Genomic DNA, 26164 nt, shown 5'->3' with positions numbered 1-26164 from the left:
GACAATGCATCTGTGTATTTTTTTAGTACAATGGAGCTATTTACTATCCCTTCTAGAAAGAGGCTTAAGCTTTTGATCATGGCATTCTCTTCTTTATCGTTGAATAAATTGTGTCGATTCCTGACAGGTTGCAAAAGGTATAGAATGAATTAAGACATTTTATTTTTGTGCGATTACTTAAAATCATTACTATCAAAAGGCATAAGAGACAGAAGAACAGTCCAATTTAAAATCAAATTTAAATACAAAAATGCTCTAAAATGATATCAACAATTTGATGTGTAATAAATTAGTTCTCGTCCCAGTGCTTTGTAGCCGAATACATTTTCTTTGTTGCAAATTTGAAGCAGAGCTATTGTGAGAGTTTGGTTGTATTCGATTGGGGGTCTTCAATAAAGAGCCAGTGCTTTTTAGCCCAACATGCGAGACAAGAGAGAACTGTATTTTACTGCAACGTATCTATGCAGCCGTGCGTAGAATGTGTTGTGTCTAAATGTTCATGAAGACTTAGGATCTGCAAGCAATAAAAGATCATGTAGAAGCAAGGACCCTAGTGGCGTAAGATTTGTCTGGCCATTGTTCCCTCCCTACTGTGGCCATTTTATCTTTCCGAGGGTGCATGCGTGCAGTACAAATTTGCCAAAGTTGGCCATGTCTTTCACAGTGTCAAAGGTATAAAGTTAGCAAATGGCTTAATTTGCTGTGCTGGTGCCTTGGTGGAGGAAGATAGGCCTAACATGGATTCGGCTGGCCTGTCGCAATGCCGGGCAGCATAAAAGTATGTGAACCAATGATTCCCTTTTATATTTGCACAGCCTGCACTCTATGATGCGAACAAGCGATTTCTAGGTTGGGTACAGTTCTCTTAAGGGAAGCGGAGACAGCCGTGTTGCTAAGATTTGATTTAAGGCCTGTTTACCCACGGCCTGATTGAGGTGGGGCTTTGTTGTTGGGAATGGTTACTGGAGTTTCATGGCTTCATGGAGATCCATTGCCTGGAGAGTTTCCCAATCTAGGGTACAGGACCGAAGACACAGTTGCTTATTTATTGTTGTTGTAATGGTTGTATAATAAATAATATTTGCATCCCAGTTCTCCGTAGCCAGTTGCAAGGATTCCTTTGCTGCCCCAATTTTTAAGGACCAGGGGTTGTTTGGTCTAGTGAAAATGATAGTGCCTTCATACACAGGGGCGTAACACAGGCCCCCGCAGTGTGGGGGCCCCAAGAGCTGCAGGGGGCTCCCTCACTCCAAAAAACAGGGGTATGCCCAAATGACCCTCCTATACCTGATCATGAAACATCTACAAAAAGTACAAGGAAAAAGTATGGAGGGATCAATCACTCATTTATTTTAGCCCAAGGGACCATAAATTACCTTGGCTTTTTAATATTTTTGTGAAAGAAATTATTCAAAATATTGTAAGATATAAATATCCATCGGCGGGACCCTGGTACATAAATTTACACATAAACTAAACACAAAACAAAATATATATATACACATACCAATCAAACATAAATCATGATCACTACAAAAACATATATACAATATATACAACATATACACTACCCTAACTATTACATAAACACATGTACACTCATAAATCCGAGTGTTACATTCAGAGGTAGTCCTCTTTGCGCCAGAGGTATCACACCTCTCTCTTATTCACTTTATATGCGCATGTCAAGGTAATTTATGGTCCCTTGGGGTAACATAAATGAGTGATTGATCTCTCCATACTTTTTCCTTGTACTTTTTGCAGGGGGCCCCCTCAGCACAGTACTCAGGCCCTAGACCTCCAGATTAAATCCAGCGTGGGGGCCCCTCCCTGTACGTGGCAGGGGGGCCCCCCTCAACATTCGTTATGCCACTGTTCATAGAGTTGCCCGGGGCCGCGGTTGCAAGGAAAAAAATACTTTGCAAAGTCGGCCAGCTCTTTTAGTTTTTGTTGAGTAAGATCGAAATCTAGGTGGATCAAGGTGTTTCTTGTGCAGGGAGGAAGATGGAACAACTTATTGTGAGCTGAGCATTGTATTTTTTCCAAATCCTCAGCTAGCATACCGAGGAATGCCTGCTGGGCATAGTTGACCGACGGAAGCCGTGGGGAGGGTGAAAAATAATTTGAACCGTAAAAAATGTGTGCTCCCTGTGTGGGTGACAAGACGGTCTGTGTCATCAGGGAACCACTTTTCCAGCTCAAGTCTTCATTTTACTGATTCGTGCATTCTTAGAGATTCAGGTTCTTATTTAGTTTGATGAGAATGGGAAATCCTTTAAACACTGAAGGAACCCCTGATTACAGTGTAGAACGGGCCAGCTGAATTGCATTTCCCTATTTAGAAACACGTGCCTTAATGTTCTCTCCATTATCATCGGTATTTCACTATTATGAAGGATGTTAAGCTGGTAACCTCTTCTCCATAATTACAGTTTCCTCCAGAAATGAGAAGATTTTCAGCTCTCCCCAGTCTCTAAATGAGACTCTTTGCATTGATTTGCTTCAACTGAACCACTTGTGAGAACACAGCTGAGAATAAAGATTTGGAAAACTAAAGTCTAGGTTTGGCATGCTGATGTCCTGCCATATTGGAGACATGTGGGCAATATTATCTTGTAAAATGTTGTGAGTTGCTCCTGAAATTCCTGCCATTAGCAGTGTACCTGCACAACTGCCGATCTGCGTTTAGTTAAACCACTTCACTGATCCATTATGCACTTTATGTAATCGAAAGGGCCTTATTAATGTGGAGGAACAAAGCATAGACTGCAAGTTCTTGCAGTCAGCCCCTGAAAGTGGAATATTTATTTTTGTCTGCACAAAACAGTGGATGCTTTTGGTAACACAATTTTTATCAATATGAGCAAATTCCCAGACCTGATTTGCAGAATCAGAATTGGTAGAATTGTTACAAATGTAAAGTGCATTTACAAATGCATGATGTAATTTTGTGTTAGCAATGAGATTATGGGTGTTTCTGGGTAAGCCTACCTGCAAATGGAGAGGGTGTTTAATTTAAGGTGTTCACCAACCACTTGTAGGTAGATAACTAAGTTGATAGGGGGTTTCAGAAAAGAGTCACTTGCTACATATGTCCGGTATGTATCCTATATGCTGAGCCCAGGTAGGAACCCAAAGGCCACATTCTTAGGCCTCTCAGGAAAACATCACAGCCAGTAAATTCACTTTATACACCCTGAGCATAGGTGAGTGCAAGGTGCAAAATTGTCCATTAAGTCCAGAGGAGTCTTTAGTACTGTGGTTCACTTTTCACAATACACAGGATGATACTCACAACCAGGAGTAACATGTTAAATAGTTGCAAAGATGCAAAGCAGAGTTATACATGTATTTTAGAGTTTTTTGCGGAGTGCAAAATGTCTACCTCTATGCAAAATGTCTACCTCTATGCAATGTAAGGACGCAGCCATCGTGGAATGGGACTGGTCCTTTGGAATGCATGGTAAGATCCATTTTATTTTGGTACAGCTTAGTATGGCTGCACGGGCTATTTTGTGCCCTGGTTGCTCCTGGAATTGAGATCTTGGGTTAGAACCCTTGTATGCTGATGCCACTAGGTGATAGCCACACCCAGCTCTGGCACGAGTATTTTTGGAGACCCAGAAAAATAATGTGCTACGTTGGTCCTTAGTTTCTCATAATATGTTTGAGGGCATTTTTTGCAGATTAGTGGGTTCTAGGGCCTGTTTGTAGTGACACTGTAAGGCCGCTACGTACAATAGCCATAATTTAGCACCAGTCATTAGGTACCATTTGGACATCTCTACAGCAGGGTGTTCTGACTCATGTAGAGGAGTCTGTGCAATGCCGCCATCTTAAAAAGTGGTACTCAGCCCAGTGGTGAAAGGGATGTTTTGTGCCTTTCTAAAACTGTACCAGTAACTTGTCAAAACTGCACTTGCATGGGACCTAGCAACTACCACCCCAAGATACTTAAATGCTCTCTCTGCAGTTTTGGAAAGTGAAGATTACACTTTAGCAAACTTCAAGCTCCGCCGCACCACAGTGTTTTTTAGTTTTCTACTGACTCCATCTACCTGCTTTCTACTGCTTGTCTGCTCAGGCACAGTAGTGGCTCCTGGAGGGAGTGCTGCTGGACGGTGATGCAGGGCGGGGGAGGGGCAGGGTGGGGGTAGTAAACTCCGGATTATGGCCTAACGGAGGTAAGTATACAAACTGCTCAGGCATGCTATCACCTTAAGTGCTTTATTGCCACACTCATAAACACCTAAGTGTACCAAAGTAATGCATCTTGATCCCCTGGCATAACACAAAATGATAGGGATTGACAGACTCACATATTTCACAGAAATGGATAGGCCTTAGGCTGAATGAGGCCCCTCTGAAGAGTGGGGGCCCCCGGACTTGCTGGGGCTGCATTTACCTGCATAACGCCTCTGTCTTGGTCTCTTCCTGTACAAACACCTAGTGGGTACCCTTTTCTTTCATGGAAGCATCTTTACCATTGCGTCAAACCACCTGTGAAAGTGACAATCATAGCCACTAAACCTTCCTCCAGGGATATCGCCTATTGCATGTTAGTTTGTCTAGTGGTTATCACTCGAGGAACAGCATGACCCCTAAGGACAGACTTGCAAATCTCCCACAGGAACACTCCGCTTCTAAAGTGCCTAGGCTCTCCTCAGAGCTATGTATCTCAGCATGTTGCAGCTCTCAGCCATTAACGCTCCATTCCCAAACATCCATGCCCAGTCCTAGGTCCTTTAAATACCTTAAGGCTTACTTGACTTTTAGTTTTTGTGAAAGTCAAGAATGGCCTTGTCCAAGTATTTTGAACTATGAAACCTAGCAAGAGCAGCCCAGAACAGACAGTAATCTAGTTGGGAAAACGATCCATGAGCCCTTGAATGAAAGAAAAGCTGTCCTCTCCATGCACCCCCTCTCCATGCACCCCCTCTCCATGCATCCCCCTCCTTAGTTCCCTCAGAACAGAACAGCAGAGAAGCATTGCAAACAGATTTTTAAAGCTACCTGTCCTTAAATCCGCCTGTCAATCACTGCTCTGTCCATCACATTGTTGAAGTCTTGTACCAGTGTAAGTGTTTAGCAGGCCCTCCCACCCCCCAATCGCCTTCTCCTTTCCCCTCCTTCGGGAGCTTAGAAGTGCGTTAGGAGACACGACTCCTACACTTTTACATAACACACATATGGATTTTACACAGCATTGTTACCCTAAGACGATGCCTTTCATTGTATCCCTCAGTCCAGCTGCTATTCAGTGCCATGACTGTGTTATGTTTGAACAAGTCCTTTGCTGTTTTCCCACTTTTCAAGGCATTTAAAGGTATTACAGATATTGTGCTTATGTAAATCTTGTGTTTATCTGATTGTACTAGACACAGGGGTGTAACTGTCAGTAGGCCAGCAGGCGCAGCGGCACTGTGGCCCTTGAATGTGACGGGGGCTCCAAGCACCCGAATTATAGATGTGTTGGAAACGGCCCTTTTTGCAGGGTTATCCCCAAACTTTTTGCTTCTTCCTCCTTTATTTTTTCTGAACCGTGGTTGTTGGCAATAAGACTCTGGGCACTTTACCACTGCTGATCAGTGCTAAAGTGCATATGCTCTCTGTCTAAATTATTATATTGATTGGTTATCCATGATTGGTATATTTGTTTCACCTGTTAGCCCCTAGTAAAGTGCACTGCGTGTGCCAGGGCTGGTGATTCAAATGCTACTAGTGGGCTGCAGCACTGATTGTGCCACCCACAGGAGTAGCGCTAAAATGATGTCTTAGGCCTGCTTGCAGTGCCTATGTGCAGTCCAGGACTGCCATGTCGACCTGGCCAGTGCACCCACTGACCAGGCCTTAACCTTCCCTTTCTGTACATGTCAGGCATCCCTATGGTGGCCCTAGGTACCCCCCTGGGCTGGGTGCAGTGTATCTGAAAGGTAGGGCATGTACTGAGGTGTGTAACATGCCCTGGTAGTGAATTACAGCCATTTTCGTTTTTCACTGCTGAGAGGCTATCTTGCCCATAGGATAGAATGGGGAAGGCTGTTTACATGCCTATCTTCCCATAAGGGCAAGATAGAAAATCCAAGTTTGGTATCTCTGTGTTCAGAATTTAATCATACATCTTTTTAGCAAGATGGTTTTTAAATTCACTGTGTGAGAATAGCACTTTTTAGAAAGTAGCTATTCTCCTGTTTAACCTTCCTGTGTGCCTGTGTACTGGTTGGCTGAAGGGTGTCATGTGATGGGCTAGGTGGCTCCAGGAGCCTGGATGAGTCAGCAGCAGGGTGAATAGGGAGATCTGCTTTAGATGGGTGGGAGGAGTAGTCCCTGGGCTTGAATAGGGCTGCCCCTGACAAACACAAAGCTGGCTCCACCCCCTGCTGGCCAGGCTGAGGACTCTGCCTCTGCTGGCACAAAGAAGGCTCCACCTCCTGCTGAGCGTCTAACGACCCTGCCCCTCACTCTGAAAGGAACCAGGTGCTCCAGAGCAGAGCACACCCAGGAACCGGTTTGAGCAGGGGAATCCCCCCACTGGAACAAAGAGAGACAAAGGCTTGGAGGGGTATAAGAAGAGGACCCCAGACACCTAAAACTTTAGATCACTTTGGAACTAAGAAGAAACCTCTGCCAAGGAGAAAGCTGGAAGACACTGAAGAGGAGAAGACTGCCTGCTTGCTGTTTTGCTTTGCTGCCAAGGAGAGGGGAAGGACTTTGCTGTGTCCCCTTCTTTTGATTCTGATCTCCAAGGGCCTGAGAAGAGCTGGCTCCCTGTTAAGAAGTCCCAGGAACAAAAGGACTTCACCACCAGCTCCCCTGGAACTCTGCTGAGAGAGTTCTGACCTGCCTTGGAGTGCTTGCCCAGTCTTGGGGCCTCAGGAGGTCGTTTTTGCTGTGTTTGGGAGCTGGGAAGCAGAAGCGTGAACAAGAGTGACTGGTACCCAACGCATCATCCGATTGCGTGTCGCAAGACGAGAGTGCGGGGAAAATTTCATCGCGGCACCATCGCAACACGCAGAGTCTCCGCATCGCCGAGTGCGTCGAGCATCGTCCCGAAGCGTGAAGCTTCCTGCCATTGCGAGGGTTGTCGCAGAACCAGTTTGCGGGCCGCACCACTGCCGGTGCGTGAAAAGTCTCCAATCGCTGCGTGCGTCGACGCAGAGTCCCGTTCCGTGGCGCATCGAGAGTTGCGGCGCCGGAAGGCAACGCTGCGCCACGCATCGCACCACATCGAAGAGTGTCGCATCGAACCTGTGCGTGAAGCTTCCCCCCAAGAAACCTACGCAACGAAAGCCAAAGGTACCGCATCCTCCCCCTACAGATCGGAGCCGGCGCATCCACCTCTGCTGCGTGAAGCAGGGCTGCTGCAAAGCCTCCCCAGGATCTCAGGAGCATCGCATCGCCTTTGCCATCTTCCTTGTTATAGCTTTTGGGAACCTTATCGCAACTACAGGTACTGTTGGGCACGAAAGTGTCGCATCTTGTGCGTTGAGAGCCGCATTGTGCAGGACACTGACTTTGACATCCTGGAGTACTTTCTGCAAACTCTTGAACTATCCTTAAAGTAACCTTTTTGAATTATATGTTGGTTTGTCTGTAATATTTGGTCTTGTGAAGTTTTTAGTAAAGATACCTTATTTTTCTAAAACTGGTGTGGAGTAAATCTGTGGTGTTTTCACTGTGTTACTGTGAGTGTTGGTACAAATACTTTACACATTGCCTTTGATAGCCTAGACTGCTCAGGCCAAGCTACCTAGAGGGTGAGCAGGGGTTATCTTAACAGTGTATCCCCCTTTCCCTGACTAGAAGCAAGGGTCCCTACTTGGACAGTGGTACCTACCCTGCCAACTAGAGACCCCCAGATCTAACATTGGTGGTCAGCGGTGAGGATTGAACTTGTATTTGTACTTGACCCACAGTAATTGGTGTACATCACTAGTTTAAGTGCAGACCAATAGACAACCACATGCTGTATTTTTGATTCTATTTTGGAGTAACTCTTCAAGAGCATCATGTCTCAGGTGGCAACAAGTGAGAGGGCAGAATTGGAGTTTTCCATGGAGGATCTGTATTCGTACAAGGTTGAGGAACTCAAGCAATTCTGCAAAGGCCTTGGTTGCCCTGTGAAAAGCGGATCTAGAAGGGATGTGCTACAAAGAGTCTTGAAGGCCTGGTGGGAGGCTCAAGAGGAAGATGATGCAGATGAAGAGAATGGTTTTGTTCCCCAAGCTCTGCCCATGGTCGGACCAGTCTCAAGGGCTGGAAGCTCCCATTCCAGTAGGAGTCTCACTCCAGAGGAGTTGGAGGAAAATCAAAGGGCTAGAGATCATGAGTTAGAAGTCATGAGGCTTGAGCTGATGGAAATGGAAACCCAAAACAAAGTAGAAGAGAGCAAGAAGATTTATGCCTTGGAAGAATTGAAATTGACCTTGGCACATGAATTAAGAATGAGGGAGCTTGATATGGAGCTCGAGAGGCTTGAGGCCATGAGTGTCTCAGCTGAAGAAGAATGGTTAGCTCAAGAAGTGAGCTTTGCTGAGTTGGAGGTGGAGTCCAGCTCAGATGGTGGCAGCAAGATTGTAGTTTCTAGTGCTGAGAGACAGGTACAAACACCCAGAGATGTGGCACCTAACTTGAGGGAGGGGGTTGACATACACCAGGGGGTTCAGGTTTATGATGTAGTTCCAGTGGAGTGCAGTGTCCCTGAAGTGGATTGGGGAACTGGCACAGGGGACCATATTCCTAGTGGTGGGAGGGACACTCTACTGACCCTAGATGAGAGGTACAGGGAGAGGGGTTCCCCCATGGTAGAAACCTTGGTGTGTGAGTGTGAAGACCGCCCAGAAGAGTGTGAGTTGTGTGAGAGGGACAGTCAGATACTGTCTTGCCAATCTCAGGAGAGTGGTGTGGGGTACTTGTGTGAGGCACTGGAGGGTGAGGCAAACGGTAGCTTGGTTAACAACTGTGGGGGGCTGTGTGATTCATTTGTTGGAGAGCATATTTTAAGTCCCTGTTTTCCAGAGCTATGCCAACACCCGGTGGAGTGTGAGTTCTCTGGTTCCAGAGAGCTTGCGTTGGAGGCAGACCTTTGGTTGGATGTCAAAAGGTCTGGAGAGGCAGTGGGGAGTGATCCCAAAAGGAGTGGCCCAGATATCTTCCAGACCTGTGAGGTGGAAGAGGTTCAGTGTAGCCCGGTTAGGTCCCAGTGTAGTGGGAGGGGTGTAGGGGCTCACGTCCTGTCTCAGTGGAGAAGGGGTGAGTGTGGGACTGTGGGTCCCAAGGTGCCCGAAACCCAGTCTCAGGGCCTGGAGGGTTCCTTAAGGGAACACCAGGTTGGGGGCCTAGACAGTGCTAGTAGGCCATTTGAGGAGGATCTCCTAGTGTCAGGAGAACCTGGAGCCTCTGTAAACAGAGCTCCAGTGGTTCTGGTGTCTGGCGGTACCGCTCCAGTTGGGAGGGTGCAGAAGTCCAGACTGAGGGGTGAGAGGGGGATGTGTTCCCCAGTGGGAGAACCAGTGGGTCAGGGACCAGCCAGAAGGGCTGAGTCCCCTAGGAGTGACCATGGTGACACCACTTCTGTCCTGGGGGATCTTCGAGCACTGTCAGGTGGACAGGGGCCGGGAGATCTGCGCCAGGCAGACTGTCACGAGACACATGAGTCATGTGTCACCCTCGGGGCGAAACTGTGTGAGTCCCCAGAAGTCCTGGCATGCCAGGCAGGTTTGAAACCGCAGGGTTTAGTCCCTGGGTTGGGAGGCCAGGTTCAGGATCTGCCTGACCTGGGGGGAAGGACATCTGTAAGCTGTGTCCTGACCGGTTTGGCTTCCAGGGGTACCACTCCAGTGGGGAGGGTGCAGCACTCTGGAAGGGGGTGCGGAGGGAGGGAGTCCTCGCCTCTGACCCCGGTTCACCTGGAGGGTTTAGACCCTAGGTTGGAGGGCCAGGTCCGGGGTGTCCCCCCTGACCTGGGATCCCAGTTGCAGGATAGAACCCCTGAACTGGTGGGCGAATGGTGCAGGACACCTGCCACAGGTGCCCTGACCATTCTAGAAGGGAGTACCGCTCCAGGTGGGAGGGTACAGAGCCCCAAGGAAGATGAGGACTGGGTATGGAAAAGCCTACCCCAGCCTCCTGTCCAGCCACCGGATACAGGCCCGGGGCTGGTCGGTCAGTGCCAGGTTGTCAGACCTGACCTGACAGGGAAGGGAGTGGACAAAGGGTGCCAAGCACCTGGGGCTACCGCCCCCCACCCTCTGACGCCACAGGGGTTTGAGGGCCCTCAGAGGAATAAGTCCTGGGTCTCATCCTTGACCACTGTCAGTGGTCACTGTGGCTTGCTGTCTGTCTGTTGGGACACACCTGTGAGCAAGTTAAGGATAGGTGCTGCACAGATGGTGTCCACAGGTGAGGAGATGGGTTCCACATGGGTTGGCGTGGTGGACCCTGAGAGTATGGATGGAGAGATCCAACCAGGTTCAGGAAGGCATAGAACAGGAATAGTGCCCTGCTGTGTGGGCCAGTTTCCGTGTTCTCTCGCCTTAAGCAGGGAATCCCATCGAGGTATCGCTTGGTCTACCCTGGCTTTAGGCTGGAAGGGGGTTGTGTTGGAAACGGCCCTTTTTGCAGGGTTATCCCCAAACTTTTTGCTTCTTCCTCCTTTATTTTTTCTGAACCGTGGTTGTTGGCAATAAGACTCTGGGCACTTTACCACTGCTGATCAGTGCTAAAGTGCATATGCTCTCTGTCTAAATTATTATATTGATTGGTTATCCATGATTGGTATATTTGTTTCACCTGTTAGCCCCTAGTAAAGTGCACTGCGTGTGCCAGGGCTGGTGATTCAAATGCTACTAGTGGGCTGCAGCACTGATTGTGCCACCCACAGGAGTAGCGCTAAAATGATGTCTTAGGCCTGCTTGCAGTGCCTATGTGCAGTCCAGGACTGCCATGTCGACCTGGCCAGTGCACCCACTGACCAGGCCTTAACCTTCCCTTTCTGTACATGTCAGGCATCCCTATGGTGGCCCTAGGTACCCCCCTGGGCTGGGTGCCGTGTATCTGAAAGGTAGGGCATGTACTGAGGTGTGTAACATGCCCTGGTAGTGAATTACAGCCATTTTCGTTTTTCACTGCTGAGAGGCTATCTTGCCCATAGGATAGAATGGGGAAGGCTGTTTACATGCCTATCTTCCCATAAGGGCAAGATAGAAAATCCAAGTTTGGTATCTCTGTGTTCAGAATTTAATCATACATCTTTTTAGCAAGATGGTTTTTAAATTCACTGTGTGAGAATAGCACTTTTTAGAAAGTAGCTATTCTCCTGTTTAACCTTCCTGTGTGCCTGTGTACTGGTTGGCTGAAGGGTGTCATGTGATGGGCTAGGTGGCTCCAGGAGCCTGGATGAGTCAGCAGCAGGGTGAATAGGGAGATCTGCTTTAGATGGGTGGGAGGAGTAGTCCCTGGGCTTGAATAGGGCTGCCCCTGACAAACACAAAGCTGGCTCCACCCCCTGCTGGCCAGGCTGAGGACTCTGCCTCTGCTGGCACAAAGAAGGCTCCACCTCCTGCTGAGCGTCTAACGACCCTGCCCCTCACTCTGAAAGGAACCAGGTGCTCCAGAGCAGAGCACACCCAGGAACCGGTTTGAGCAGGGGAATCCCCCCACTGGAACAAAGAGAGACAAAGGCTTGGAGGGGTATAAGAAGAGGACCCCAGACACCTAAAACTTTAGATCACTTTGGAACTAAGAAGAAACCTCTGCCAAGGAGAAAGCTGGAAGACACTGAAGAGGAGAAGACTGCCTGCTTGCTGTTTTGCTTTGCTGCCAAGGAGAGGGGAAGGACTTTGCTGTGTCCCCTTCTTTTGATTCTGATCTCCAAGGGCCTGAGAAGAGCTGGCTCCCTGTTAAGAAGTCCCAGGAACAAAAGGACTTCACCACCAGCTCCCCTGGAACTCTGCTGAGAGAGTTCTGACCTGCCTTGGAGTGCTTGCCCAGTCTTGGGGCCTCAGGAGGTCGTTTTTGCTGTGTTTGGGAGCTGGGAAGCAGAAGCGTGAACAAGAGTGACTGGTACCCAACGCATCATCCGATTGCGTGTCGCAAGACGAGAGTGCGGGGAAAATTTCATCGCGGCACCATCGCAACACGCAGAGTCTCCGCATCGCCGAGTGCGTCGAGCATCGTCCCGAAGCGTGAAGCTTCCTGCCATTGCGAGGGTTGTCGCAGAACCAGTTTGCGGGCCGCACCACTGCCGGTGCGTGAAAAGTCTCCAATCGCTGCGTGCGTCGACGCAGAGTCCCGTTCCGTGGCGCATCGAGAGTTGCGGCGCCGGAAGGCAACGCTGCGCCACGCATCGCACCACATCGAAGAGTGTCGCATCGAACCTGTGCGTGAAGCTTCCCCCCAAGAAACCTACGCAACGAAAGCCAAAGGTACCGCATCCTCCCCCTACAGATCGGAGCCGGCGCATCCACCTCTGCTGCGTGAAGCAGGGCTGCTGCAAAGCCTCCCCAGGATCTCAGGAGCATTGCATCGCCTTTGCCATCTTCCTTGTTATAGCTTTTGGGAACCTTATCGCAACTACAGGTACTGTTGGGCACGAAAGTGTCGCATCTTGTGCGTTGAGAGCCGCATTGTGCAGGACACTGACTTTGACATCCTGGAGTACTTTCTGCAAACTCTTGAACTATCCTTAAAGTAACCTTTTTGAATTATATGTTGGTTTGTCTGTAATATTTGGTCTTGTGAAGTTTTTAGTAAAGATACCTTATTTTTCTAAAACTGGTGTGGAGTAAATCTGTGGTGTTTTCACTGTGTTACTGTGAGTGTTGGTACAAATACTTTACACATTGCCTTTGATAGCCTAGACTGCTCAGGCCAAGCTACCTAGAGGGTGAGCAGGGGTTATCTTAACAGTGTATCCCCCTTTCCCTGACTAGAAGCAAGGGTCCCTACTTGGACAGTGGTACCTACCCTGCCAACTAGAGACCCCCAGATCTAACAAGATGCATTACTTCGAATCAGCAATCTGGCCATTTTGATTGCTCGAATGTGGGCCCCTGGCACTCTAACTTCACCACTGAGCTTTTGTTGTCTACATTATGACTTCCACATCCTCATACTGCTCTAGGAGAGCAAAGTGATACCTTTTTTTTGCATCAAAGGCAGATGCCTTTTGTCGACTTCGTTTCTCAAGTTTTGCACGGTCTCTGATCCAATCCGTTTGTGAGGTACATTTATTCACTACAAGCTGACATGTTGCAGTTCGTGGGCTTGGCTTATGAAAGGCTAAAGTTGAGAAAATCCCACAGCTGGATCAAACTTCCACCCTGATGTGTATACACGACACAAGGAGCAGCACACAAAGAAATGTTAATGTTAAATGAAAGAAAATTTAGATTTGGTGTTTTGGTAAATTAATTTTCCTTCTTGTAACAGTATTTTTGTCAGTATTTCCCGCAGGTCTTGTTTTTTGCAATATGAAAAGTTATTTATAAGTTCCCTGTCCTTATCACCGGTATTTTGATGAAGCTTACACAGACTCTTATTTTGTTTTTTGAAATGTTACGACAAAAGTAAACACCTACTATTGAACAACCTCCCCCAACATTAAACTTAGACCTGGTCAGTAGTGTTTTAGCAGAGTTACTTTGGAGCGCATTGGTCAGTGACCTAACAAACCACTCAAAAAAGTTAAGTCCTAAGTTAGAGAGGAACAATAATGCAACATTCGCTATATAAGGTGGGCTCTGCACCCCCCTCCCCTGCGTTCCGCATTTTATATTGAGGGCGGGAAATGCATTGATCCTAGTAGCAAAACCACTGCTGACTTCATCGAAAACACCTGTTTGGTGGTCAGCACAGCAATGTAAATGAGTAGCGTTCCTAATGGAGAAGCACACGCAGTTTTCCCCCCCGAAAGCAGTTCCATTATCCTTTGAGGGGGAAATATCTGACGATCCTGTGACCAACTGAATATTTGGTGGTCTGTCCATAACTGGTGTGACGATGGTGGTACCTCCGCCACACCACTGGTTCGACAGACAGACGCACAAACTGAAAATGAGGCCCTTGGTCATCTCAGGTAATTGTTGATTTTGGTCACAAGTTGCATGGACATTCCAACAATGGGAATAAAAGATGAACAGTTTTTTTAATAGGTGTCATTTTTCTGGAGGTTTAGTGTACAAATATTGTGTGCTTTGTTCTATGACAAATATTGTGTGCTTTGTTCTATGACAAATATTGTGTGCCTTGTTGTGCCACAAAATATACAAATTAGTGGTTTGTGAGTACTTGGCCGCACATTGTTGCGTGCAGTCATACCTCCTGATTCTGCCTTCTTTCGCAGGGAAATGCCTCAGGAATTCTTTTCAGTAGTTGCCTCTTCTGTCCTCCCACCGGTCATTGGTGAACATGTGTAATGGTGAGACCGTCCGACACACAAGATACTGTCCCAGACATATTGCTCAATGGTAGACTCTGTGGTTGGACTTTTTCTTGTTGATGGTGAATCAATTAGGGATAGACAAGATTTGCTGTCCTGTGCCTACTTTGGCACTCGGCACTCAGGAAGGAACAACAAATAAACATGGCTTTTGTTTCTTTCTTGTTTTCCAACGTTTACAGTGGTTTTCAAATTCCTATACCCTTTCAGCAGAAATACAAACATTTTAGGGGGCTAAAGGAACCCCTCTAATAAAGGTGTATCCTTTGATGCTATGGGGAGGGTATAAAGAGTGTGTGATGACACTTCCACCATGCCAGGCATTTTATTGAGTCGATGTCCATGTTTATACGTCCTAAAAGGGTACATTTTCCAAATAGTTCTGTCCAAATTCAAGTCTGAAACTTTTCAGGTGAAGACTACTATCCACGTCTAATTTCCCTCCTCCCCGTGGCTGTATTCCACGCCGCTTCATAAAAGGAGCTAATGATCTGTCAAGCACAAGGTACGCTTTTCTGTTAAGCATGTTTATAATGAGCAGCCCATCACTTTGATGCTAGTGATGGGAGAGTGACACTCGGCCTCATTAAAAGAGATGCTCGGGTAAATTGTTAAAAGGCGGCAGCTTCTTTGTTAAGAGCCTTATTACTATGCAAGAGATGGAGAAAGGCACGTGCCGTAGTGACCGGTTCGGGGAACCTGCTGAGCTGTTTTATCTCTGCAGCGCTCCCCTCATACATATGTGGCAGAAAAGATAAAATGTTCATGAAAATCACCATCCCACGCAGGCACCTAAAGGCATCTGTTAATGGATTTAAGCCTAGAATCAAGGCACATGGTTTGCAGTTTATCAGTGTTCAAGCCACGTTTTTGTATTTTCAGATCTTCCAAAAACAAACTCACAATAATGCCATAATATCAAGGCATTGTAGGTTAAAAGGAAGCAGTCAAAGAAAACAGTTGCGGTTGGTATGACTCATGGGTGGGGAGGACAGGGGGTCTCGCGGGTGGTGGGCGCAGGGTTTGGGGGTGTTGGGGAGTGTCACGCGGGGGAGATTTTAATTTAAAAATTAAAAATAAAAGTTAATTTACCTTCGCCGGCCCGGTCCCGCGTTGTCTCTGCTCCTCACAGGAAGCAGGCAGCCTCCCTCCCCTCCCCATAGCCAATCACAACGCTGCCATGGGGAGGCCATTTTCTCCATGAAGGCTGCATGCAGCCTACACGGAGAAAAAGAAGAGTGCGTATAACTGTTTTGGTCAGCCAAGGGGCCGACCAAACAGTCTGTACCCTCAGAGTGGGCAAGCCACTCCTCCCCTGCCCTCGAGCAGGACCGCCCGCCCCCAACCAAACCCTTCTGCTTTCTCACAGTGCAAGAAGCAGAAACATAAAATGGTATTTATATACCATTTTATGTTTCTGCTTCTTGTACTGGCAGAAAGCAGTGGGGTGACGCTCCTCCACCCACATGGAGGAGCCACGCCTGATAGAAAACACATTTCTCGGAGATGCCCAGCAGTCATTGTTACAGGCTGTAAGACCCAGGTACCAATCAATCAGGTAGGGGTGCTAATACCATATTCCACAACAAAACTGCGAGTGAAAACGCCAAAACCCACTACCCGCAACTTGTATAAGCAGAGCTCCTGCCTGGGCCTTACTTCTACGTCTGTAACCACTATCAGAAGGTGGGTTGACGTGAAGATTTTCAAAGGGAGTGCATATTTTCTTCTGCCTGAGTGCGTCATTTCATCATTAAAAATTAATATTTCATTATTATCCAGCCCACAAGTTCAATATTATTTGAAGGTGAAATGATGTTTTAATGTTCTTATAAGTGCCCATTTCCACCAGTCGACACAAATTAATAATATGGCAGTGCACATTCCCCGGCAAAGTCCAGATTTAACATAATTTTAGTTGTGTTTCATAAATACTTTTTTCTCATTTTAATCAGAAATGTTGTGATGTAGCGTTTCCATAATTATATTTTGTGTTTTCAAAAGTAAAACGGCCTTCTAAGTTGTTTTCCCTGATATATCAAGATATCAAAGTAAAAATATCAAGAACAAAAATATTTACTTTACATACATATAGTGTAAAATACAAAAATATCAACTACCAAATATTTTTGTCCAAAATATTGACATTCTTTTGGTAAGTACATGTAGTTAATTGTAATTAACATTATTGTTACATATTTAAATATGCATACCTTAAAAATTGTTCACAACTATGTATTTATTAACTGAAAAATTAACAATAAAATACATATTACTTTTTTTTAATCTATTAATAAATTCTAAATAATCAATTTATTGTACAAATAAAAAATTTCTTAAATAAAAATATTACATTAAAGAATATACTAATATATACATACAAAGAATTATTAATTTAAAAATCAAATCATATTTTACATTTATCGAACCCCTATACATATTTTTAAAATATGTAACAAAATTAATATTTTAAAAAATCTAAAAAGTAACAAAAAATAGAAACTAATTAAAAAAACAAACCGATGGAAAAATAATTGAAGGAAATAAAATAATTAAAAAATATAGGCTCTTGAATTATGCTCCAGTCAAGTCAATAATTCTATATTTTGGTCTAATTTACATCATAAAAAGACAAAAAATATATTTCGTGTCATAAATTTTAAAACATTACACAAATATACGAGGAAGTGAGTTTGGGGTAAATAAAATTTGATTTGCAAATCAATTTTCAAAGATCTCAAGATGCTCTACAGTTACGTAACCCCAAACCCCCGCACCATATAGCCTCACTGGAATGCATTTGCTTTCGTAAATAAAGAGCATTTCTTTTACCAATTTGGCATGTAGCCTAGATGAGAAATCTATTGTGCCCTGAAATTTTTGTGCTCTAATTTTAAGTAGTTGGACCCAGCTTAAAGAGTTATCAAAGGGTATACCCAAATTGTTGAAAGTGGGTACTCTGAGAATAGTAACCCCTTCAACCATGTGTGTTAGATTTCGGTTTTTTTGGGACCCATGACCATCTCATAAAGGATTTTGAGAAGTTAACCCTTAAGTTTAAGTTAAGCATAAACGAGGTGAAGGATTCAAGCAATGATTGAAGCCCATTGCTTTTTTTTGCAAGAAGCACAGCATCGTCCGCATATAGGAGACAAGGGACCAGACGACAACCTATCAGGGGCATGCCTTTCCCATTTATAATCAAAAGTTGGTCCACACCGTTTATATAAAGAAGGAAAAGGAAAGGAGCCAAAATACATCCTTGCCGAGACCATCTTCTAGTTTTAATTGGAGCAGTACATTACCCAATTCATCCGTATCAAATTTTAATTGTGATATTTGAGTGTAATTGTTTGAGGTGGTACACAAGTGTTGGCTCAAGACCCCATAGATTCCATCATGAGCCACAATTTGGAGCAATTAACATTATCAAAAGCACAGGAGAGGTACATAAAAGTCAGATGTAAATCACCTGCGTGAAAGGTTGAGACACTGCTCCACTGTGCCCACACCAGGGCGGAAGCCAAATTGGACTGGAGAAAGAATGTTTACCGACTCGCCCAGGTTTCTAAATACAAGAGAAGTCGTCGCCCTAGTATCTTAAAAGTTTAATTCAGCAAAGAGATGGGTCTATAACAACTTGGGTCCGTTTTATCCCCTTTTTTAAAGATAGGAACAATAACTGCTTCCTTCAAGGAGGGGATTATATGGCTATATACAGCGGCACACCAGACATTTGTAATGAGAGGGCCCCATAAGTCTAAATTTGCCTTGCCTTTGTCCATAAGGACTCCATCTGGGCCTGGGCCTTTGCCTGACAAACACTTTTTAATATCTATATTCAAATCTTTCACATCTATAGAAAGGCTTAATGCAAAGAGGAGAGTCTCATCAATAGCAACTTATTGTAGGTCCCCATGGTCAGTTTCAATATCATGTCCTTCATCAAAAGGTTTTGAGAGATGTGTAACCTAAGATTAAGCTAATATAAGACATTCTATCTTAGAAGATTTCTGTTCAGTAAAAAAAGGATGATTTATACTTCACAGAAGCACGATTGGTCGTTTAGCCATACTGCTGTTTGTAATTCACCCCAGGCTATTTTTTTAATTCCCTTCTTTCTATGGCAGAGGACATGTTTATAAGACCTTCTAGCTTCTTTAACTAGTTCCTTATCTTATTGTGATGCACAATAGTGCATTTGTTCTTAAACCATCTAGAGATTTGAGGCATCATCCTGCCTTTCCTAGTAATCAAGAGACTAGTCACCTTATGACGAAGGGAAGTATAGCTATTAATATTAGAAGATGTATCTGCTTCTAGGGACAAACAAGTAAAAAAGCCTCTTCCTCACTCTGAATTAAATCTCTCACAAAAAGGATCAGGGTTGACTTTATCCCATTTTAATCTTACACCTGACCTAGACTTTTAAACCAAATATCCGGTCACCTTTGATTAGTCTTTCTTATGTCCAGGTTCCATATTAGAGATAAACTATGATCACTCGCACAATTGCTCATGATCAAAAAATCACTAATCAAAGGAGCAATCTCACCAGAAATTATTATAAAATCAATGGTGCTAGTCTTGTTATTTTCCTGGAAATTGGGAAGTATAGGCCAATGTTTGGGGAGAAGGTACAGTACAAATAACAAATGGTATTTAACGAGAATTCTATTGAGAATTCCCCAAAGGGGAGTGTTTAAAATGTGAAATAAGGTCCCCATTTAGATCGGTTAAACTACAGACCAATTTGCCACCAAATTCACACAGTTTATGGTTAAAACTCACATGCCCATACAATCGAGGTCTGGTAATTGAACTTAGTTTGAAAGAATATCGGTAAGAAGCATACCAAGTTCCTCACCCACCTTAGTTTGTCTGTAATCAAAAATGTTATAATAAAAATGAATTATCTACAGATTCCTATAGCCCACAGGAAATAAGAGCAAAATTTGAAACCATGTAGAATTGTAGATTTCTTTGACCTTCACAAAGGGTAAATTGATTGATACCAACACTGCCAGCCCCCTCTCACCTGCCCAGCTGATGATGAAACAGCAGGACAACAATTAACTATGAAAACAATCCACAGTAAAAGGGGACACAGACCACATTTCTTGCAAACAGGTTAAATTATGGTTACCCATTTCAGTTAACCAGTCTGGATTATCCAGTTTAGTGCGGACACCCACAGCATTCCAAAAAAGAATAGAAACGGGGCATCTACTAGTTGAACTTTTGCTTGATCAAGCATTTATATCATAATCCAGAGCACAAAGGATTCTATCCTGGCCACCCAGAGCGTTCAGCAAGTCTATATTTTTGCCTGATTCCGAACCGCCCACCCCCGTGTATGCTTTGGCCAATCCAGATCGGCAATAGGACTAAGGTCCTCAAAATGATGACATGTTACAATGTTAAAGACCCCTGGGCAGACCTCATCCCTCCTTGATGTATGAACAGGGATCACACAATCTTGTAGAATGGATTTAAAGAAAAACCCCAAGGGCAGGGCCTGAATACTCTTTTCAAAAGTGTGTGTATGGCTAAGATGGTTCAGAAGACGAGCCACAAGCCTAGGTTTCCTAAAATAATCACTGCACTAAATAGGCTCAAAATAATTTTAAAATTCATGATGAAGTAACATGTAGTAACTTATGCTTTCTTCAAAATCATGAACAAATATATAAATAAATAGGTGGCTATATTGTTGGGGCAAAACACTATGAAAAGTGTATTTATTGGTGGAGGATAATATTTATTATTTTGAGTCCGTCTAACAAACACTGGGGAAAACCATAAATTGTGGGGGTGAATTTTACTATTCTAATTCCAGTCCAGTTAATAAATATCAGAAAAGTGCATGCATGGGGAAAGTCTTATTTATTATTCTAGCTCCAATCCAACAAACATTGGAGAATGTGCATAGATTGTTTATGGTCAATTACGGTATATATCTTTCATCACATAGTAAACCCATTGCTTAAATACTGAGGAATTGGTAATAGTGATAATGGTATGCTTAACACCATACATGCCACGCCACTCACTATATGGCAATTTGTTTTTATCATGGTCTGTTTTACGACAAGGCAGGGTCGGGAATATGATATGATGATTCATTGTTATCTAAAAAGCACCATTTCAGTATGATTAAAGTGGTAGAACATGCCAATTTACCATCTTTTGAAGCTTCTACATTTTAGCAGTGTTATCTTAAACATCAGGTTAGAATGTGTGTTTTAATCACATATTGCATAATTCTAAGATGGTGGTTTGTGTTTAGACAGTAACAGGTTACTTTAGAGTGCATAGAAATCAAGAAAGGACTCAACTGCAAGTGTGCTATAAATACACACATCTGCCATGGTGTACATGTAGAACGGTGTGAAGCCACGTGGAGCATTTAATGCATCATGAGCATCGTTATGGCTGATCTCCCACTGCCAAAAGGACATGTTTGAAAATTGTTACTTTTTTTTTGAGAACTTATGAAAGCAGCATTGTTTTTGCTTGTCTGTGTAAATATTTTGATTACATTTGGTTGCCTATAAATATTGTCTTCTAAATTCAAATTTCCCATGCATTATTGTTTCTCTTCAGCATTATATTTTAATATGCGATAATGTTTCCCACAACCACAGAGGTCCGAAATCCATTGGTGAAATAAAATGTGACATTGAAAATCTGGAGTTGGATAACTTTTGTGAAAACAATGGATTAGGGGAAGGACTACATTGATGTTTTTAATGATCTGTTAGACTACATTACTATATACAATTCATCAAAATCAGTGGAATTTTGATTACTGTGAGGACGATTCCATATGGTTCATTGTGCCAATGAATTGTAATCATTGCTGGAAGGCAGGCATTACTACTTATGGCTGTGGTTTAGGAGACGTCTTCATTTTGTAGATTGCAAGCACATTTTTTATTGAGCATTCGAGAACAGGGGATGCACTGGCGGAGCAATCCAAATCAGATTAAGTGTATTAGATTTACATGCACACTTCTTAGACATGTTTTAGTGTGCATCTAAAAAGAGCCCCTTTTTAACATTTTTGTATTGTCAGTGAGATACATCATTTTGCCCACCAAATTAATTTGAAAGAATGTATGTATGAATAATTTCTCGGTTGTTGCCTTTGTGTTCCCAGATATCCACATCTATTGCCAGTTGTTGCTACCATGTGCTCGGGTACCCCCATCATAAGGCAATTATTATCATCGGGGTGCTTAGGTATTCCCATTTATACCAGGTAATGCCCTCATGTACCCAGGTGTCTTGTAATATTCCAGCTAATGCCACGGTATGCCCAAGTATCCCCATTGTTTATAAATCAATGTGGAGGAATGCCTAGCTATCCTGATATGCCAACAAAGGTCACCATGCATGATGCATGTAAGTACTCATCATGTGCCAACCAATGCCATCATGTTCCCAATTATCTCTTATATGTCAGCAAATGATGCTGTGTGCCCAGATATCTCCTTCTACTGCCAATCAGTACCATGATGTGTACAAGTATCTACATTGCACCAGTTAATTGAACCATGTGAACATACATCCCCATTCATGTACTGATCAATTCCACCAAACAGCTTGGTAAACCCCATATTCCAGTCAATACCACTGAGGGGTTGATTACAAGTCTGGCAGTCCACGGACCGTCAGACTCACAGGGGCTCGGCGATAGCGGTCTCCCCACCTCCCTATTATGAGATTGGCGGTGGGACCGCCACAGACCCTCCACCGCTGTTCACTGGCAGCGTTGCGGCGGTGTAGAGGCATCCATATGCTTGATGGGACTGCTGCAATCTCGCCAAGCATTTTAAGAGTTTCCTCTCCGCCAGGGTTTACATGGCGGTTCCTTCTCCATGTAAACACTGCCGTACAGGAAACTAAGGCCCTCTGGATGCACACATGGACTTTTCAGTCCATGCCGTGCAGGAACTGTTTTAGGCATTCCCATTGCGTTGCCTGTATTTAGAGGCACTGTGGTGGAATGCTGAAAAAAGCCCGCCAGACAATAAGTAACTCCTAATCTGGCGGGTGGCCTCACCACGGGTTAGACAGTGCGACGGTGGGGTGGACCCGAGGCTGCATCTCCAAACTCATAATCAGGCCCTTAGTGCTTAGGTATTCATCTCAGGCCAGTCATTACTAATATGTCCCAAAGAGTGCCATGAAGTCTGTTAGATTTCTACCATATGCCCCTCAGCAACATAATGCACTCTGCATATATTCATTTCTATGGTAATAACTTCCGTGATGAACCCTAGCTATTCCTCTAATTCCAGTAAATAGTATTATGTGCTGTTTTTAAAGGTGCTGCATGCAGTGGGGGTATTTAGTGCCCCATGCAGTGCGAATTAACTCTCCTAGTTCACCAAATGTGTTCACTCACACAGCATGCCACAAGGCTGTTAAAAACATTAGTAGTCTGTGATTTTTTTTACTTAAATAACAATGTATCTGATTTTTAATTACACTGTCACATAGTTTTTACTCAAATGCTCATCTAAGTATAATGTGTAATGGCAACAAAATCTGAGAAACTTTTCTTGAATTCTTTGCCTACTATGTTGTATGTAGTTCAAGGCCAGTGCTTTTCTGTGTACATTACTTACTTATCTTTAAGCAAGCTCAACGGCCCACCAACCAGGCGCAAAACATGTGTTGACTATAAGAAATGTCTATCCTGCTCAATGTTGAGTCAAAGCTCACTCTGTTAATGTATTTTGGAACTTTACACAATTAAACCCCCGGGAAACACCTGAAACTTAGATTTTGACTGTCACTCTATAAGTAAACTGTTGAAATGAAAGTTCTGAATGCTAATATGTATATCAGGTTTTCTGAAAGACGAGGATCAGCTATAATAGAGCTTACAAAGACATCATAGCTGAGAATCAACTAAGATAAAGATACAGCACAGACAGTTCCAACCTACCTATCAACTGTTAGCCCACTAATAGGTACATAATAACAGATTTATGATGATTGAAAGCAGGGATTCTCAAAGTGCGGCCCTGCTGACCTTTATATGTAGCCCCCCGATCAACAGCAGCATTGGGCTGTTGTTTACTCAATTCAATGTGAACATTAACAATTGTTAAATAAATAGTCAAACCTTTTGCTTGAAGGTTAATTGAAGTTGAGAAAAGGCAGTAACTAGGTTGTCCTACACCACTGAACTTCAGGAACAACTTCATTTTCAAAGCCATCATGCAGCAAAAGTGTAAAAATATGACAAGGTCTCTTCAAAATTCAAAATATTTCATTAACATACAGATCCATTTCACCTCAGTATATCAGATTATATCAGTGCATTGAGAAGATGTTTATAAAGTGATAGGTTTAAAATATGAATTAAAAAAATTAATTCTTCCTCCCTACACTGACTACAATGCCAATACTGTACTAAAAGGCAAGTCAGTTGTTCTGTGCACTCTTAAGATGCCCAAGGTACCAATTACACATGAACAACATTCTAGTTTATTTAATCAAACACAGGAGAAGGTTTTACACAGCACCCGTCCTGAAGTAATGTATTTTGCGGTCGTCTTTCTTATATGTGATAATGAAAACAAGGAAGGAAAATTAAATAAATTAACTGCCTAGGATCACACAGTTTGGTAAAGTGGGGAAGCTGGGATTAATCCCAAGTTTTCTGGTTTCACATTGTGCAATTCAGCCACTAGATGTATATGCTTTGTTTCCCTTATACCCACCTTACCACCCCCTCCCTCACCGGACCACCACCCTGCTGGCATCAATGCGGCCCTCGGTCACATCGCAGACAAAACTTTGTGGCCCTTGGGAAAATGTTTGCGAGTACCCATACTTTAAAGAATGTATTGTTGTACAACCGTAGAATGGTATCCACTGCCAGGTGAACTGGTTATTTTTAAATGGTGTGCATCTAAAGTGGTGTTTCAGGACCTCACTGAGCTCGCTGTGCTCCTGTTGGATTTTAATTGAGTAGGAAAGATCATTGCTGATATCCACAGTATCTGACAAGAATTCTGTGTCTCCCACAAGTGTCTAGCTGAAAGTAGAGCAGGCCAAAATTTAAGATTCTTGTTATGCTTGTTAAACAAAATTCTCAAAATTATGCTGTTATGCCATGTCGCATAATTATGCTGCTGTTCACGGCAACATTGTAGCACAGGTTTGCAGGAACAACATAAACAACCAGAAATTGAGTGTCCGTGTTTCGCTGCACTTTTGTTTCTTGCACAGTTTTTTAGCACAAAATTTGTCCTCACATTGAAAATGGATGCAAGGATACCTTTCCCTCACTTCATTTAAATTTATTTGCAAGCCAATTGGGGTTTGATCGAATATGGCAATATCGTCAGCATACATTAAGCAATGGATATCGAGCTGTGCTAATTTTAGAGGAGAGTTCTTAATTAGGGAAAAGCGCCCCGGTAGGTCACTTATGTAAATGCAAAAAAATATGGGTGCTAGTAGGCACCCCTGTTTCAAGACAGTCATCGTAGGGATTGGATTGGGCAAGCCTCACTTATATAGAGCTAAATGCTAAATTTACAATTCACATAATTATGTGTAATTTCACAAAAGTTTCCTAAAATGTCATAGAATTACACGAAGGCAAATTTCACACGCCTCTAGATTAAAGCGCTTCAGGCGGTGCTGCTGTACTTGGAGTTAAGCTAGTGATTGTCCTAAACATGCGTCTTCAGAACATTATTTTAGGAGTAGGCGATAGATGCGAGATATCAGTATCCTATGGTGCACATGTGCACAAGACATCAAGTTCCGACAACTTGCTGTAGCACAGAAAAGATACTATATTACGCAATCACTTGATGAAGGACACTATCAGCCTTTTAAGTGGACAAAAACAGTATCCAAGGAATGGCTCACAAAGTCATTGGTAATAATCTACGTTGTTTCAAATGGTACCTTCCCTACCACAGTGCTTATGGAATCAAGAAACATTGTTTAGGTTTTTGAAGTATCTTAAGAAAAAAACATGTTTTTGCTTACGTTCAACTTCCACGTTTTCTTTTTCAGCCTTAATTACAATTAATTTAATGTTTCCGAAACTATGTTTATCTTTCTCCCTAAATGACGCAGTATTTAAAACAAGTTGCACTGAAAATAAGTTGTATGAACCTCCAACATAGATACATACTATTGAGATTTCGCCTCACCTATACTCCACTTATGCTAGGTCATCCATCAAAAACGTATGTGATCGCCGTACTTCCTTCTTGTCCCTGTGATATGCAATCCGCTCAGAATGATCTACATTTTCTATTCTTTTGCAAACTCTATACTAATGGAAGAAATAGACATATCGTCCCCCTCATGCCAAAACTGAACTTCAGACAAGGCTGTCCAGCCCTATATTATCTCCGGTCGTTACCGGATCCTCCAGTATGTTTCTGTTTGGCCTCGTTTTTTCTATCAGCTTTAAGTAGGAGGAGAATAAATCCCTAAACTGTTATTTTAGATGCAATTATAGGTGCTGGCCTGTTCAAAAACTCTCTAAATACCTATGAATTACTGTTTTTAGTTTCTGATTGTTTCACATTTTACCATTTTTATTGTTGTCTCTTTAAATTGGTTCAGATACATACTATCATAACCTGTAATGTATCCTTTTTATAATCAGTGATGAAATCGTGTCTGCAGAATACTTTTGATGCTGTTATTTTTATTGTTGATTTTAAATTGATTTAG

General features: G+C 43.6%; 1 protein-coding gene across 1 annotated transcript in view; it reads left to right on the top strand.

Moving 5' to 3' along the window:
- The window catches only part of LOC146822633 (dynein axonemal heavy chain 5-like), a 971002-nt gene that overhangs the window by 599190 nt on the left and 345648 nt on the right, over positions 1-26164 (top strand). The gene's annotated exons all lie outside the window — the stretch shown is intronic.

Source organism: Triturus cristatus, chromosome 5_2 (assembly GCF_964204655.1).
Source record: "Triturus cristatus chromosome 5_2, aTriCri1.1, whole genome shotgun sequence".
Lineage (NCBI taxonomy): Eukaryota > Metazoa > Chordata > Amphibia > Caudata > Salamandridae > Triturus > Triturus cristatus.
This window is presented reverse-complemented; position numbering and strand designations above follow the sequence as displayed.